Here is a 19,380-nt window from a genome sequence, read left to right on the forward strand (position 1 = left end):
GGTAGGAGACGAGGTACTGGCAGAAGTAATCCCATATATTCCAGTTTTTTATGCTATACAGGTTTAGAAAAAACTATAGCTAATGAAAATGATAATTTAATGACTTCTGTGATGCAACTATAACAGTTATTTTGGAACCGGCTTAGTAAATGTTATCCTTCTCAAATAATGAACAAGATCAAGAGCTATCAGTTTTACTCATTTCCATGAATGAGAAAGGTAAATTTAACCTAAATTCTTCTAATAAGGATACTGAAATTAACATAATATGGGAGATGGATGGCTTCTTCCTAATAATGGTCATTTGTACGTGAGCATTTGGTTTGTTACAGCTGATGGGTCATATCATCCAACATATGATGAAAAATCAAATAAAAAAAATAACTGATAGTTAAGTGGCAAAGTTATTTGGTTTTATAACTATAAAAAAAAGAAATATTGCAACATCCAGAATGGAGAATCCTTTTATTTCATCATCAATCTTGTTGTGTTTGCCTTCATCTGTGGCCCATCGGTTCTAGGCGCTGCAGTCTGGAACCGCATGACCGCTACGGTCGCAGGTTCGAATCCTGCCTTGGGCATGGATGTGTGTGATGTCCTTAGGTTAGTTAGGTTTAAGTGGTTCTAAGTTCTAGGGGACTTATGACCTCAGCAGTTGAGTCCCATAGTGCTCAGAGCCATTTGAACCATTTTTTGCCTTCATCACTTGATGATAAAATAAGTATGGAAGGACATACATTAACAATGGTAAAGTAAAGAGTAGGAATAATGATGTGCTTTACCCACTGGATATGCTTGATGAATTATTTTAAAGATTAAAAAGAAATTATGTGGGAAGGTCATCTTCCAGCAATTTTTGCTTGGTGTTCCAGTGCTGAAGATGCTCTTCCTTGGTGGCCTGATTACAGAGATCCTAGAATTGAAATAAAAGTTACTCTTCTAAAAGGAGATAAAATTGTTGTAGCAATTCATGTACCTATTGTTAAATATGAACCAAATTATGAGCTATATCAATGAGAAAATGTACGGAAAAATCCAAAAATTCCAGTTTCATTTTATGAAGTGCAAGCTGTAGAAGTTGCTGAGTTGAGTGGGAAGAAGAATTTAGTGTTAGATATCACTCTTTTCTGTAACTCACTAGAATTTGATATGCCATACTTTGTATCTGTTACATTTCAAATAAATCGAAATAATAATCTGTTGGCTGATTCATCATTATTTGTTCATGTTTAGCTACACAAGTTACACTTGAAAAATGAAAGGAACGAAGTTTTCCCACAGAAGAATCATATGATGCATTCCTGGACTTTAAACGAGTTGCACAACTGAAAGGAGATATGGATATAAAGCTATGTAATTTTATAAAAAACTACCCTATCTATGTGATTAACATGAATCACACAAAGAATATTGTGACTTCACAGAAAAAAAAACCATGAAATTAGCTGCAAGTTTCAATGACAAAATTCCTGCAGACACTTTAGCATATGTATGGCAAGATCTATCTCCCATTTGATACTCAACACTGGACACTAAATGAGGATTTTTAAACTAAGAAATTTGGTATCTTAAGTATTAAATGATATCCAATTTTTTTTCTGAATAGTTCACTTTTATGTAGATTATATTAACATTTGGAATTTTTAAAACTGGTTAACATTTGGCTAAGCAATTAACAAAAAAGTTTTGCCACTTGCCTTTGCGAGTTATTCATCCTAACTAACTACCAGGTATTGTAGGTAGCGGTTTTAAGGGCATTGGCACCGTCCAGAAATGCAATCGGAATTCAGTTATAATAAACAAATTCAGGCAACCCAACTTTCATGTGGAATCTTTGGCTGAGCTGTAGTGTGAAAATCTGTCAACTCCTGACACTGATGCAAGCCCCATTTAAATTATCTGTCAACACCTGACACTGATGCAAGCCCCATTTCAATTACTATGGGAATATTCTTTATTTTTTTAAAAATTTCTTCTTTTGATGTTGATTCGAGTATTGTAATTGGCATTACAAGTTGTTGCACTTTTCCTCTTCAAATAAAATACAGTATTGTGAGAAGGATCATATATTTCAATCCAAATTAAATTGCTGAAAGTACCACATTTTAGAATGGAGTTCAAACTGCTGTCATGAAATATGTATACAACATTTGAGACTCTTTTCTACAGCCCAACTCTACTACATACAATGAAGGAGTGTGCATTACTGTAGGTCACTATAACGTAATGTGTAGAGTGTGCTGCTGTTTGGCCTAAACAACCACAGGACCCTCACCTATGTACTTAATAATGACCCTAAAGCAGGAGCACTTCGGTTAATTCTGAAGTTAGTCTCCATGTAGCGTTGTATACACAGGTGCAGAGGAGTCCAAAACACGCAATGTGTGTGGCAAGCAATGTGGGTGTTACCTTATACTTTAAAAATATGTAGCTGAAAGTGAAGTGAAGTGACATTCTTTAAAAATTACTGATCTGCAACAGTAGTTGCTGTGAATACTTGAATATTAGATATGGGCAGAAACTCTGTATCGGGCTTAATAGCAAATTTAAGATCGTTTTACTAGACACATACTTAAAATCAGTAACTGAATGGGATTTTCAATTGATTGAAGATGAACAGATTAAATTGAAATACAAAGGAAAGAAGAAACTTAAAAATCATAATGATTTTTATGATCTGAAATTTCTAGTTTAAAAATTTTATTTTTCTATTGTTATTTATATCCTTTAAATGAACAACAACTTTCGGATAAAGGAGTGTAGTCAGTATATGGATAAAAAAAGTATGTTGAAGAATTTCATAAAGATAAGTATCGAAAAGATGGGTATTGTAATACATGTAAAGAATGTGTATCGAGATACCACAAAATCGAAGTTACATGCGAATGTGGTAGAAATGTAATTAACCATTCACTCAAACAACACGACAAATCATTAATTTATAAAAATTTCATGTCCTCAAAAAGAAGGGAAAATAAGGAAAATTTTAGGTAAATGAAATTTATTTTTATAATAGAAGGATTCGTTTCCCTTTTTTCTTAAACTCGATTTTCTTAGTAATAGGGGAATGTTAGAAAAAATAAAATGAAAATAACATGAAATTTTAGCTAATTTTACATATGTATGATAGGCTGTTTCTGTAAGTTCTGAGTAATTTTTTCCCAGGAGGAAAAAATGTATCAATCTGAATAATTTATATGGTATTTTGACAATTTGGGGAAAGTGAGCCAGAACCTACAGGAGGCTACTTGTGCAGAGACCAGAATGGTAAAAAGTAATTACAAAATCAAAATTCGTTCACAATTAGCGTCACTGCAATGGTTGGCAAATTTTTAGTAAAATCTGCTATTTGGAAGTCCCCCGCCACTATCCTCGTCAATTAGCTTATCTTTAGTAAGTGTCAGGATTAAAAACGTAAGACAGAGAACTGCCACACTGAGAAATCCACATGCCTAAAGTAATGTTGCATCCATGAATTTTCACTTTACCCAGTAAACATGTCTCCCCTGAAAGAGAGGTACCATCATGAGCCCAGACAGCGAAACAAATAACCTCTCCTGATTTGCAAGTCTCTCTCGTGGTGAGGTAATTGATGCCTTGAGGCAGATTCCAGCTGAAATAAAGGAAATACTAAAGGATGAAACTTCCTGGCAGATTAAAACTGTGTGCCCGACCGAGACTCGAACTCGGCAGATTAAAACTGCCAGGAAGTTTCATATCAGCGCACACTCCGCTGCAGAGTGAAAATCTCATTCTGGAAATAGTGCAATGTTAATGAACTCTCTGGTATTGCAACTACACAAAACCATAACCTCCATTTCAGGCAAAACAATCGTCTTAATCTGTCCTGGCACAAGTCCAGTGCACATTGTCCAGAGCTAAGTCCGTTGCTGACGTCGCTGAGGGGCTTTGCTGCAGCAGCTGCTATGCCCGTAGGCTGAAGACACCCGATAGAGACTACAGACTCCCGATTCAAGACAAGAGTGCTGCAAATCCGCTGACGCGCAAGTAGACTTGCTTTGCGGATTGATAGTGTGTATCCACGTAATTGGCTGTAGCCATCGAGCGATATCATGGGTCCGCTCGTTGATGTCATCTCTCTGCCTGACTGATGCACTTTACGGAGACGTGCAAAGTAGTGCGACCACTGCTAGCGGCCTCTATGGAAGACCACCGAAATACTCACTGCTCTGGCTTCGCCTAGATGTAGCCCGAACCCTCGCTTTTTGCCGTAATACGAGGGCGGAGTACACAGCAAGGGTTGTGGCGTGAGCCACAACACTTTCAGAACTTTCTGTAAAGTCCCAGTTACGCTGGTCATAAAAAGTGATGACTGTAGTCAGTCTACCATTTTCTTTGGACCTCAGGTTTTAAATACGATCCAGAATAGCAGTTTCTGGCTCTTTATAGCTGGTCTCTAAAGGAACACACCGACTTATGCGATTTTTATACTCAGTCTCTTGACCAAATGCACCAGTAGTTTTTAGAAGTTAATCTGAGTACTTAAATCTGAGAACCTTATTGAAGGAGCAATCATTTTAATCTTCTCACTGCTCGCTTCTTGCGGTAACTAGTTTAGCTAAAGTAACAATACAAGAAAGTATGGTCGTCACCAGGTCTGTCACGGAGTCATCTATCCTGCCACTCAGCTAAGGCAAAAGTTTCTACCGCCGTACTATTATTATTTGTCGATATCTCTCCCGCTCACCTCATTAACAAGTGATTTTCATCATTTCTTGCGATCTGAATTCTCCATTTACCCAAGTACTGACAGTCAGAGTCATTATTTATTCGTATCTAATAATTTAAGAACCTTTAGATACTTATTTCAGTGTGATTACAGTTGCCAAATAATGTGCTTCTATGTATGTGTAGTTGAAGATTTCAATATAACTGGTTAGTTTAGTTTGAAAATGATTCTTACTAGAGTAATGTTGTAAGCTCTCCAAGTGTATTTTACTTCTGATGGTAGTGTTAATCATGTCATTTCTGCTTAGTCAAAAGTCTCGTGTTATTCACCCCTGCCAGCAGGGAGTGACTACTAACGTCTATGTCACGGTCAGAATGGAAAGCTTCAGGCACGTTCCCAGAGTAGCAGTTAATTTCCAGCACAGAGGAAAGAATACCTCTCTTCCTGCATGCCCGCGCTACAAGAGGTGACTATTCAGGCTTCTGGTAACACTAATGTGACTGAACTGTGTATAATGTTCAGGCGAATACAGGTTGTACGATTGCTGTATCTCTCAAATAGTGAGTCTGTGTCTGTAAAAGGGGTTTAAAAGAAAAAGTTCAGCTTGAGAGCACAATGTGCATTACATGAGGCGCTTCCTCTCTGGCACGTTCATCTTTCCAGTTAAATAGAACACACCAGAAAAAGAATTAAAAGAAACGCCCAGATTAGCTGCAATAAGTTTAATAGTTTTTACTACGGCAGCTGTTCCAGCTTTCTGACGATTCTCAAGTAACGTCTAGTTTGATTTGACATCCATATTGCGTCTGTAGTAAATTTTTATGGACGTTGTTTTTCTTGCTTTATTCAATTTTTCGTTTATGTAGATGGGCGTGGGGGCTCACGACTTGAACTCTGGTGGAAATAACATTGGTTAACTTCAGTGTGAGAAAATTACATTAACATTTCACATATTTCCCAAAACATTTCTGTACCATCGCCAAGTGCATGTGATAAATTAAAGTCAAACTGGTAAATGATATCACAACGTCACCCTTTTGTTTAGCTCCCATAATTGTATTAATTTTCACGTCTGCGGTGTTGAAAAGCTTAGACTGCATCTTGAGGCGAACATTACAAAAATATGTTATTGAGGAACAGGATAATCTGGCGAAATCCAACAATCATGCCTCTCATATGCACCTCACATTGATTTCTGTAGAGGGGGACAGATGTGTAATACTGGCAGGCATTTACATCCACATGGATACCCTGCAATTCACAATGAAGTGCTTTGAAGAGGGTTCATATACCCGCTTCCGGATTATTTCTCGGCTGTTCCACTCTCGAATAGCATACGGGGAAAATAACACATAATTTTTCACCGTGAACTCTGATTTCTATTATTTTATTACGATGCTCATTCCTTCCAGTGTAGGTGGGAGTCAACATGGTATATTCGTATTCAAAAGGTAAAGTCTGGAATTTCATTAATGATCTTACCGCAACGAAAAAGCCTTCATTTAATAGCTGGCACCCAAACTCACGTACCATATCTGTGACACATTCTGCCCCGTTTCGGCATAATAAAAAAGGACCAGTTGTTCTTTTAACTTTTTGAATGTCCTCCGTCAATCCTGCCTGGTAAACATCTAAAACCCCGCAGAAATACTCCATAAGGGGAAGGACATGTTTGGTGTAGGCAGTCTCTTCAGTAACCTTGTTGTATCTTCTAAGTGTTAAGAAAATAAAACTCAGTTTTTGGTTCGCTTTCCTCACAACATTTCTTTTTTGTGGTGTATACAGGGTGAATCACCTAACGTTACCACTGGATATATTTCGTAAACCACATCAAATACTGACGAACCGATTCCACAGACTGAACGTGAGGAGAGGGGCTAGTGTAATTGTTTAATACAAACCATACAATAATGCACGGAAGTATGTTTTTTAACACAAACCTACGTTTTTTTTATATGGAACCACATTAGTTTTGTTAGCACATCTGAACATATAAACAAATACGTAATCAGTGCCGTTTGTTGCAGTGTAAAATGTTAATTACATCCGGAGATATTGTAACCTAAAGTTGACGCTTGAGTACCACTCCTCCGCTGTTCGATCGTGTGTATCGGAGAGCGCCGAATTACGTGGGGATCCAAAGGGAACGGTGATGGACCTTATGTACAGAAGAGACTGGAACAGCACATTACGTCCACATGCTAACACCTCTTTATTAGTCTTTTTCATTGACGCACGTGTACATTACCATGACGTGGAGGACGCATAAATTGGCCAGCCCGTCCTCCTGATCTTACACCTTTGGACTTCTTTCTGTGGAGTACGTTAAAGGAGAATGTGTACCGTGATGTGCCTACAACCCCAGAGGATATGAAACAACGTATTATGGCAGCCTGCGGCGACATTACACCAGATGTACTGCGGCGTGTACGACATTCATTACGCCAGAGATTGCAATTGTGTGCAGCAAATGATGGCCACCACATTGAACATCTATTGGCCTGACATGTCGGGACACACTCTATTCCACTCCGTAATTGAAAACGAAAACCACGTGTGTACGTGTACCTCACCCCTCATGGTAATGTACATGTGCGTCAGTGAAAAAGACCAATAAAAAGGTGTTAGCATGAGGACGTAATGTGCTGTTCCAGTCTCTTCTGTACCTAAGGTCCATCACCGTTCCCTTTGGATCCCTACGTAATTCGGTGCTCTCCGATACACACGATCGAACAGCGGAGGAGTGGTACTCAAGCGTCAACTTTAGGTTACAATATCTCCGGATGTAATTAACATTTTACAGTGTAACAAACGGCACTGATTACGTATTTGTTTATATGTTCAGATGTGCTAACAAAACTAACGGGGTTCCATTTAAAAAAACGTAGGTTTATATTAAAAAACATACTTCCGTGCATTTTTTTATGGTTTGTATTAACCAATTACACTAGCCCCTCTCCTCACGTTCGGTCTGTGGAATCGATTCGTCAGTATCTGATGTGGTTTACGAAATATATCCAGCGGTAATGTTAGGTGACTCACCCTGTCTATTAAAGTTGTTCTTAATTACAATCCCTAAGTATTTAGTTGAATGGATAAACTTTCAACTTGTGTGATATTTAGGGTGACCGAAAGTTAACTATTTTTTACAGTACTCGTATGGAGAACTTCACAGTTTGTATTGTTTAGAGCCAGTTGCCGCGTTTCACACCTTACAGATATCTTGCCTAACTCATTTTACAATTTGTTTTGTTCTGCTGACGACTTTACTAGACAATAAACGACACGATCATCTACACACAATCTAATAACGCTGCTCACATTGTCTTCTAAATCTTTCATATACGTAGATTAGGACTAGCAAAGGAAATATGACACACGGGAAATTAAGATAGTACTTCTGTTTCACTCGATGAATTCCCGTCAGTTACAACAAACGGTGGCCCATCCACGAATCACGACTCCAGTAGCAAAATTGAGACGATACTACAGAGGCAAACAATTTGATTAGAAGCCGCTTTTGAGGAACGGTGTCAAAAACCTGGAAATATAGAAACATGGAATCAAATTGAGAGACCACGTTGATGTCACTCATTACTTCGTGTGAATAAAGAGCTAGATATTTTTTTTTTATATGCGTTCTCACTATGTGTCAATAGATTGTTTTGTTCGATGTAATTCACAATTTTCGAACACAGTACATGTTTAAAAATCATACTACAAATTCATGTCATTGATATGGGTCTCTAATTCATCGGATTACTTTTGATTCCTTTCTTGAGTATTGTTGTTACCTGTGTAACATTGCACTCTTGAGATACAGATCTTTCATTGAGCGAGAAGTTGTAAATGACTGCCAAAATGGAGCTATTTCATTAAGTTACTTCGAGAGGAACGTAAGCTGTAAACAGCGGGACCGGAATACTTATCTTTATTGAGTGACTAATTTGCTTCACTATACCAAAGTTAGATACTTCTAAATTGATCATGTTGACGGTTTTCCTGAATTCAGAATCCGGAATATTTATTGGATCTTTTTTGGTGAATGAATTTCGGAAAACCGTGTTCAGTAAGTCTTCTTTAGCGGTGCTGTCACTGGTAACATTACCATTGCTATTGGTCAGTGGAGACGTTGATTGTGTTTTGCCACTGGTATACTTTCATACTTTACTTTATATACCACAATCTCTTTGTATTCTCTGCCTGGTTTCCAGACAGACTTCCGTTTTGAAAGCGTCTCTCATTGAAGTACAAGCTAAGCTTCGAGATTTTCTGAAACATCGGCAGTCGAAGGTTTTGCGTATTTTAGAACTGGCATGCTATTTTGTTGCTTCCGCTACAATGTTCTGACCTGTTTTGTATACTGTGGGGAACCTGTTCCGCCTCTTATCAGTTTACTTGGTATGAGACTCTCAACTATCGTCAACATTATTTCGTTGAACCCAAGCAGCATCTTGTCCAAGTATAAACTGTTGGTTTGAAAGGAAAGAACACAATCTCTTAGGAAAACGTTAAGCGAATTCTTATCTGCTTTTTTAAATAGATATAATTTGGGCTTATTTTTTGTAGATTAGGATGTTACAGTATTCATACTTATTAAACGACATTTTAGTCACAAATTTCTGTATACGTCATGATGCTACTTCTGAGGGTTCTTTATTGCTGAGAGGTCAAGTATGTTTTCGTAATCATTTGCATCCCGGGTGTGATGTCGAACTAAATGCTGAAAATAATTTTTAGAGAAAGCGTTAAGCACAATTTCGTTTTTCAAAATTTATTTTCACCAACATATCAAGGGTAGATTTACGTCGCCTCCAATTATAATTGTGCGAGTTAGGTGCATATGCTATATGCGATTCAGATTTTTCTTGAACCGTTCAGCAACTATATCTGTATTCTTACTAATTCGTAGCAAGTTCCTACTTTAATTTCACTACAGAATAAACTGCTTCTAACAGCAACAACACTATACCATAAGCTGAATTTAATCTATCCTTTCTGAACGCCTTTAAGTCTTTGCTGTTAAGCATTTCCTCTGCTACACTAACAACCAACAAGATAACTGGGGCGTAGCAGGAGATGTGAACTTAGAAGGACTGGTAACTAGAACGGAAACCCAATTATAACTTTGACCGCTAGTACAAATAAGTGAGTGAGCACGTCACAAAATTACAACTCTCGCATCCTTCTTGTGCTTGCCTGAGGCCTTGCTCGGTGGCAGGTAACTGAATCATCATATTTATTCCGATACTGCGAAGAACTGCATAAGTTTTCTAATTGAAAAAAACGAACTGTCAAATAAATGTTCCAATGTGTGGTTGTATTCTGAATTATTGGCCACGTCACTATCCAGGGGCCAACCAATTGAACCGCTGCATTAACCTAAACGAAATCTGTCATAGCTTTAATACGTATGAAAATAGGTATTTGCGGTGAAATAATGTTCACTTTTCACACTTCAACAGAGTGCATTTATTGTTCAAAAATTCAATGAAATGTCCTTTCACAATATTCACAACAACTTAATATTAAAATAATATTGGTCAGCGCGAGAGGCTAAGTAAGTCGGCCAGCATCACGTGTTTTCTTAACCTTTAGAAAATCCACGGAAAATATTTCAAGAGCTTCACTTCACTTCTGTGTTGAAGTTCCGTAATGATGAACTAGAAATATTTTTAACAGCCAGTCACTATCAAAGTTAACAGCATAATAGTTTATAGATGTTTAGACTAAGTCTCCTAACCTGAAATTATTTAGGGTCTTCACGTTGAAAAATGCTTCAAACTCTTTGTGATCAACACTCGGGAAATATTTTATAAGCTCCAACCAACCAGCTCACGCGTCGTAAATTCTCTAAGTCCAAACAAGCTAAGAATATTTCAAAGTTCCTCGTGATTTTCGCAAGCGAAGCTTTTACAAGACGGTAGAAGACATTAAAATATTTCTGTTACACACACGAGGCCGCACGTAAGACCTATTTGTACGCGAACTCTACTCAAACTGTCTGCCGAAATAGAAGTCCCTCGTTCTAAAATGGCCGATGTTACTTAAACCGGTTTGTACTTATAGATACATAACGTTCACAGAACATCTATTAGAACAGTTCGACAGTTCTCACTGAGCCATAAGCACTTCACTATGTTTGGCTGAAACGCTTAAGGCATTAGTGAGTCATTAACGTTTATAGATTATTTCACAGTGAAGACCCAAAGAAACTTATATTCCTGCCTAATATCGTGTAAGGCCCCCGCGAGCACGCAGAAGCGCCGCACCACGACATGGCATTGACTCGCGTTGTGCTGCTGGAATTGTTCAAGACGGTCGAAATGTACGATGGACAAGAATGGATGCAGGTGGTCAGACAGTATGCTACGTGTCACGCGTCACAGACGTATCTAGACATATCAGGGGTCCCATATCACTCCAACTGCACACGCCCCACACCATTACAGAGCCTCCACCAGCTTGAACAGTCCCCTGCTGACATGCAGGGTCCACGGATTCATTAGGTTGTCTCCATACCCGTACACGTCCATCCACTCGATACAACGTGATACGAGACTCGTCCGAACAGGCAACATGTTTCCATTTATCGACAGTCCAATATCGGTGTTGATGGGCCTAGGGGAGTCGTTAAGTCTTGTGCCGTGCAGTCATCAACGGTACACGAACGTTCCTTTGGTTCCGAAAACACAAATCGATGATGTTTCGTTAAATGGTTCGCACGCTGACACTTGTTGATGGCCCAGCATTGAAATCAGTAGCAATTTACGGAAGGGTTGCACTTCTGTTACAGTCAGCGATCCTCTTCAGTCGTCGTTGGTCCCGTTATTGCAGGACATTTTTTCCCGCCGCAGCGATGTCGGAGAGCCGTGCGGAGTAGCCGCGAGGTTAGAGGCGCCATGTCAAGGATAGCATGGCCCCTCCCGCCGGAGGTTCGAGCCCTCCCTCTGGCATGGGTGTATGTGTTGTCCTTAGCATAAGTTAGTATAAGTAGTGTGCAAATCTAGGGACTGATGACCTCAGCAGTTGGTCCCTTTGGAGTTCACACACATATGAACGTTTGATTACGGTGATTTGATGTTTTACCTGATTCCTGATATTAGGGTACACTTATGAAACGGTCCTACCAGAAAATCCCCACTTCATCGCTACCTCGGAGATGCTGCGTCCCATCGCCCGTGCGCCGACTATACAGCATGTTGAAGCTAACTTAAATCTTGACAACTTGCCATTGTAGCAGCAGTAACCGATCTAACAACTGCGCCAGACACTTGTCTTATACAGGCGTTGCCGACCGCAGCGCCGTATTCAGCCCGTTTACATGTCTCGGTATTTTAATCCGCACGCCTACATCAGTATCTTTGCCGCTTCAGTGTATATCCAAGACATTTAACATTTAATAACTTGTAAACAAAACTTCGAAGTGAGGGCTCGTATTTACTCACGCGTTCGTCTAATTTTTGTCTTTATGACCATGTGACTGGTTTCTCTGTTACTGGTTCGATTCAATTTTAATTTAGAGTTTCTCTTATATGTAAAACATTCTCGGTTTTCTGGCTGCGTCAGTTCGGGATAAAATCTCGAGCTTTCGGCGATAGCCTCAATCGTCATCGTCAGGAGCAACTGACTGTCTTCACTGTTGCTATGGTGGTCTACTATAGCCCACGGACGGCTTGTGAGTGGTCGGTTTGTGACTGATAGACGAGTACTTACTGCTGTCGCAGATGGTGTCAGTGTCTGCGTTGGTGGCGCCACCGCTTCCGTAGGAAAGTAAATGGAAATAAGCCATGCGGCTTTTCGGGGATGATGCTGTAGTATACAGAGAAGTTGCAGCATTAGAAAATTGCAGCGAAATGCAGGAAGATCTGCAGCGGATAGGCACTTGGTGCAGGGAGTGGCAACTGACCCTTAACATAGACAAATGTAATGTATTGAGAATACATAGAAAGAAAAATCCTTTACTGTATGATTATATGATAACGGAATAAACACTGGTAGCAGTTACTTCCGTAAAATATCTGGGAGTATGCGTGCGGAACGATTTGAAGTGGAATGATCATATAAAATTCATTGGGAGAGTCCTTAGAAAATGTAGTCCATCAACAAAGGCGGTGGCTTACAAAACACTCGTTCGACCTGTACTTGAGTATTGCTCATCAGTGTGGGATCCGTACCACGTCGGGTTGACAGAGGAGATAGAAAAGATCCAAAGAAGAGCGGCGTGTTTCGTCACAGGGTTATTTGTTAAGCGCGATAGCGTTACGGACATGTTTAGCAAACTCAAGTGGCAGACTCTGCAAGAGAGGCTCTCTGCATCGCGGTGTAGCTTGCTGTCCAGGTTTCGAGAGGGTGCGTTTCTGGATGAGGTATCGAATATATTGATTCCCCCTACTTATACCTCCCGAGGAGGTCCCGAATGTAAAATTAGAGAGATTCGAGAGCGCACGGAGGCTTTCCGACAGTCGTTCTTCCCGCGAACCATACGCGACTGGAACAGGAAAGGGAGGTAATGACAGTGGCACATAAAGTGCCCTCCGCCACACACCGTTGGGTGGGTTGCGGAGTATAAATGTAGATGTAGATGTAGATGAATGTCTCTGCTGCTTCACTACATCGAGCGCTCATTTCTATGCCCCACGCAGTTGATATCCGTTATCACGGTTAAGCTCTTGTCGCTCATTCTTATTTCAACAACCTCCTTAATAACAAAATCCTAGTATGTGGAGGCATGAGAAAAGATTTTTTTTATCAAACAATATTTTACGTGTGTTAGTGTGTCTGTGCTTCGCAATTGCCGATTTCTCTAGTTCTCTGTTTGTAATATACCGTTGGTCTTATGTACAGCGGTCGGAAACGGTACCCAATGGTCTGACTTATGTAATGGCTTCCATACCCACTGGAGATATTATAAATTTTAGAGACCCTGAGGCCGAGGCTGTCCTTAAGAGGGCGTATCATCTCCTTAATTTTCTTAGGATGACGAAAAATCGGTCTTATAAGTCGTCTACCCACTACTCTTCCTATTTTACTGTACATAGCGCCTCAAAAAGGAAGAATCGCAATCGCTGATTCATCCTGTAAGTGTGCAGCATTTTCACGTTTCCTTTTCTTGGAAAACGCTGCCTTTATATCGCATGCACCATAGCCATTTTTTCGGAACACGTACTTCAAATGGTTAGTATTGGACTTCAAGTGGTCCTCGTCCTTCTAAACAAAATGTTGGAAACTGTGCATTAAGATATAAATCGATATGCGTCGGCTCACGCCACACAGAATGGCCGAGAAGCCCCACAGAATGGCCGAGAAGCCCCTCCTCTGTCGTTGCATTAAAACGTCTAAAAATGGCAACTTTCCTTCCTTCTACAATTCGACAGTGAAACGGATGTTTGGATTATGCTGTTCATGTGTTCCTTGAATTGTTCGAGAGCTTCTGCGCCTTGTGGCCAGTCCATGAATGTATCGTCAAGATAACGATAAAATAAGGATGGATGGGAGGGAGCCGAATTTAATGCACGTTCCTCAAAATTCTCCACAAGGAAAGTTTGCCAGTGATGTAGACAACGGAGACCCCATCGCAATACAGTCCGTAATTTCATAAAATTTACTGCCATACAAGAAGTAGTTGGTTGCCATCACACGCCGGAATAACTTTACAGTTTCAGGAGGAAAATGATCCGCGAGCATTTTCAAAGCGTTCTCCACAGGAACGATTGCGAACAGCGATACTACATCCAGGCTGACGTAAATGTCATTTGGACCAACTCTAATCGGTATGATTTTCTCAATGAACGTCTGGGAGTTTCTGATGTGATGCTCACAACGGCCGACTGTAAGAGTCGTCAACTTTGTTAGGTATTTGGTCAGCTTGTACGTAGGAGAACCAATTGCACTGACACAATATGTCTCAAAGGAATATTATCGTTGTGGATCATCGGTAGTCCGTACAACCTGGGAGGTCTAGGAACTCGGACTCCGAGATTTTTCGTAACATCATCTGATAGGCCGTAATTCTTCACTAGTTCCGTAGTTTCTCTGCTGAATGTTTTACGTATCAGTGCCGTCGCGAAATACTTCGCTCTTATAGAGTTTCCCTTATTTCGTATTTTCTTTATTCAGGTACTTCGTCCATGACGGTTGCCCTTCTCAGTTCATCGGGTTTTGCCGACCACGTGGCCTGTGTCTCCGGCTATGGACGACTAGTCAAGATTTCTCATACGTCGACTTCTGCCAATCATCCCACGTCACCTACTGACAGAGCCGCAAAGCTCGTTAGTCTTGTCATCGTGCTCCCACCTGTCAAACGCCGACTGCTGTGGCCGATCGGTTCTAGGCACTTCAGTCTGGAACCGCGCGACCGCTACGGTCGGAGGTTCAAATCCTGCCTCGGGCATGGATGTGTGTGATGTTCTTAGGTTAGTTAGGTTTAAGTAGTTCTAAGTTCTAGGGGACTGATGACCTCAGATGTTAAGTCCCTTAGTGCTCAGAGTCATTTGAACCATTCTGAACCTATCAAGCGCCGCTCTCTTGGCAGCCATAACATTCGAAGATTCAGCTGCTAGCGTTACAACAGGACACGCGCGCACGGCCGCGCCTGTTGTTAACTATTTTTAGAGGCATCTTCGGGATGTAACATCTCGGTTTGTGAATAAGTATCTTGGCATTTCTCGGGCTGAAATGTCAGGACTGCCTATGTTTAGACTAAAAACTTCGAATTTAAATATCAAAATGGTTCAAATGGCTCTGAGCACTATGGGACTTAACATCTATGGTCATCAGTCCCCTAGAACTTAGAACTACTTAAACCTAACTAACCTAAGGACAGCACACAACACCCAGTCATCACGAGGCAGAGAAATTTAAATGTCATGTAAGATTGTTGCCATCCACTCGATAAATCTGTTGAGGTGAAAATATCAACACAAAATTTAGCAGATCCACCCAAGAAACTATAGAACAGTTGTAGATGGGGCAAGTTAACAGGCGCTGGACTCCACTGTCCGTCGTCAGATTCGAACACGCGTTCTCTGCTGAGCGTGAGGAAGAGGAGGGTGAGGGTGTGTCTATGGATGGCTTCTGATGACAGAATAACATCATTTATGGATCAATTGCAATGAATTTGTTTTGGGTCCTCTGGAAGAGGTCTGCTTCCACTCGTAATATCCGTGGCGAGGACAGAGGTGACCGGCGGACAAGCACGTACGCCCGCTGCTGCGTCTGAAGCTGCGCTCGCGTAACTCAATTCTGCTGCCTCGACAGCGGCGGTGCAGCCTTGCAGGGACGTACTGCGGCGCCTGGAAGCACACGCCACGGGCCTCAGTTGTGCTGGCGGCGGGACTGGTGAGGCCTTGCCTCAGACGACATCCCCGGCGGCGGCAGTCTGGCGTCGGGGGGGGGGGGGGGGGGGGGGCCGTGTCCCCAGCTCCTGCCTCAGTCCCGGCGTTTGTGGCAGCAGCATTCCAGAATGATGGATACCACAGAGCACCCGCAGCGATGACTTCCATCACACGCGGCTACCTGTTGCGACGTCCGACGATAGTTACTGCGGCGGAGCCAATCTGGCGCCTCCTAGACGACGACCTGCATTACGACGATGACTGCGATGGCAGTGACGACTCCGAATCAGTGGCGGCGTTAAGTAACACAGGATTTGTGTCACTCCAGCGCCTCACGATGGACGATGTTGACGAGCTGGTAGCCGGTCCTTGAATACAGCTTTGAGTCGCTGATGTCTCTCTATTCTTCTTCCCCAGTAGCTCGCTGAAATATTCTGGTGTTGCTCAGGTGACCGGATTACCGCCCTCAATGTTGACACCCTGGCGCGTGGCGTGTTGGCCGTAAACAACACCGTTCTCTGATGTTCAAATTGTGTGTATGTGTGTGAGTGTGTGTGTGTGTGTGTGTGTGTGTGTGTGTGTGTGTGTGTGTGTGTGTGAATTCCTAAGGGACCAAATTGCTGATGTCATCGGTACCTAGACTTACACACTACTTAAACTAACTTACGCTAAGGACAACACACATGCCCATGCTCGAGGGATGACTCGAACCTCCGGAGGGTTGGAGCGCGCAATTCGTGACATAGCGCCTCGAGCCACACGGCCCCTCAGAGAAGCAACAACGTTCTCCTACGTGCTGCTGTATTCGGCGCTTCGCCGACCCAATTACGCCACGGTATCGTAGCACTGAACTGAGTAACCGAATGTAACAAACATACGACTTCTGGCGCCCACTATTCCTTCACATTTTAACTAATTTTATTACTGCAAAACTCCTACCTTTAACTAACTTAATCACTGTCGTCTTTTGACTCTCTGCACAAATACGCTGGAAGCTTCTGAACCATCGTATAGAAAAATAGCCTCCTCACATCCCGGGGACGACATTCCTGGCATACGCTTCTCATCTACACTGATGAGCCAAAACATTGTGACTACCGTCTACCACCAGACTCAATGCTGCCTAGAGGTACATGGCGTGGAAAAAAGTATGGAAGCGGAACAGAGACGAACTGTGACGCTTTCTAACTACGACACCGGCAACAAATGGCGAAATTAACTGATATAACCGACAATGATAGAGACTGCTCTGTTCACGCTACTTAGCAGGTGGTCATAATACACAAGTCAAAAAAAGTTTTGCATCACCCCGGTTGCGAGAGTTCCGAAACCTGTACAGAAAATTGGAATAGAGAACAAAATAAACATCATTTCCGCCCTTTCTATTGCACATGAAAACCACACATTGCCTGTTGTACCACCAGCGAGACCTTCAGAGGTGGTGGTCCAGATTGCTGTACACACCGGTACCTATAATACCCAGTAGCACGTCCTCTTGCATTGATGCATGCCTGTATTCGTCGTGGCATACTATCCACAAGTTCATCAAGGCACTGTTGGTCCAGATTCTCCGACTCCGTAACAGCGATTCGGCGTAGATCCCTCAGAGTGGGTCACGTCGTGTATAAACAGCCCTTTTCAATCCAACCCAGGCATGTTCGGTAGTGTTCATAAGATGTGCACGATTGGGGTGCAAACTGTCGTCCATGAAGGCGAATGCCTTGCCCATATGCTGCCAATATGGTTGCACTATCGGTCGGAGGACGGCATTCACGTATCGTGCAGCCGTTACGGTGCCTTCCATGACCACCAGCGGCGTACGACGGCCCACATATTGCCACCCCAAAACAGCAGGGAACGTCCACCTTGCTGCACTCACTGGACAGTGTGTCTAAGGCGTTCAGCCTAACCGGGGTGCCTCCAAACACGACTCCGACGACTGTCTGGTTGAAGGCATATGCAATACTCATCGCTGAAGAGAACGTGATGCCAATCCTGAGCAGTCCATTCGGCTTGTTGTTGGGTCCATCTGCACCGCGCTGCATGGCGTCGTGGTTGCAATGATAGACCTCGCCATGGACGTCTGGAATGAAGTTAGCATCATGCTCCCTGTTGTGCACAGTTTGAGTCGTAACACGGCGTCCTGTTGCTGCACGAAAAGCATTATTCAACATTGTGGCCTTGCTGTCAGGGTTCCTCCGAGCCATAATCCGTAGGTAAGGGTCATCCACTGCAGTAGTAGCCCTTGGACGGCCTGAGAGAGGCATGTCATCGACAGTTCCTATCTCTCTGTATCTCCTCCATATCCGAACAACATCGCTTTAGTTCACGCCGAGACCCCTGGCCATTTCCCTTGTGAGAGCCCTTCCTGACACAAAGCAACAATGCGAACGCGATCGAACCGCGGTATTGACCGTCTAGGCACGGTTGAAGTACAGACAACACTAGCCGTGTATCTCCTTCCAGGTGGAATGATTGGAACTGATCGGCTGGCGGACCCCCTCCGTCTAACAGGCGCTGCTCTTGCTTGGTTGGGAGGATTTAGTGACATCTCTGTCTGTAATACAATATCCATAGTCAACGTCTATCTTAAGGATTTCTGGGAACCGGGGATATGCAAAACAGCCGTATGTGTGGTAGTGTGTAGTTCTCCTTATCTATTGATATGCACTACCGCTTTGCCGTGATTTTCTGAAATCACTCCACGCAAAAGCAGGGATCGTTCCTTTGAAAAGGCACAGAAAATGTTCTTTCCCATCCTTGACACAGTTCGAGCTTGTACTCCATCTCTAATGACCGTGTTTCCGGCTGGACATTAAAGACCAATCTTCCTTTCTTCCTTCTTGCGTTAGCAGCTAGACAGTCTTCGACCATATACATGCATTACTCAGTATGGAGATTGTAAGTTAATCCAATGGAATGAACTTGTTGTCTGTCTTTAAGAATTTTATCGGTTCGTAGGCAATATTGACAGAGAACTTCGAGCTATTTCATTTTACAATAATTTATCTTTTAATTACAATTGTGCAAGAAATTTTGATGTTTTGCACGTTATTTAACACATTTTTTCACTCTGTACGGGGGCTATGCAGTTTTAGTAACTGGACTCGCGCCTGATGATTCTGTGCTCATCATGGAACAGGGATTTGTTTGCATGACAATATGTCCAACCAGGCGTAACAACGTTACCTTAATTTACTTATTTCCGGGTTGACGAGCGAAATAAACTGCGCAGGAGACCTGGACCGCAAAGTACGTCACCAGCGGAGTATTTCTGACGATTTCATAACTAAACCTTACAAACAGCCACCACAGCCGTCCGTACTGAGACACAAGATCTGCCCGCAGAAACGC

The sequence above is a fragment of the Schistocerca nitens genome, chromosome 3 (assembly GCF_023898315.1).
Source record: "Schistocerca nitens isolate TAMUIC-IGC-003100 chromosome 3, iqSchNite1.1, whole genome shotgun sequence".
NCBI classification, from domain to species: Eukaryota; Metazoa; Arthropoda; class Insecta; order Orthoptera; family Acrididae; genus Schistocerca; species Schistocerca nitens.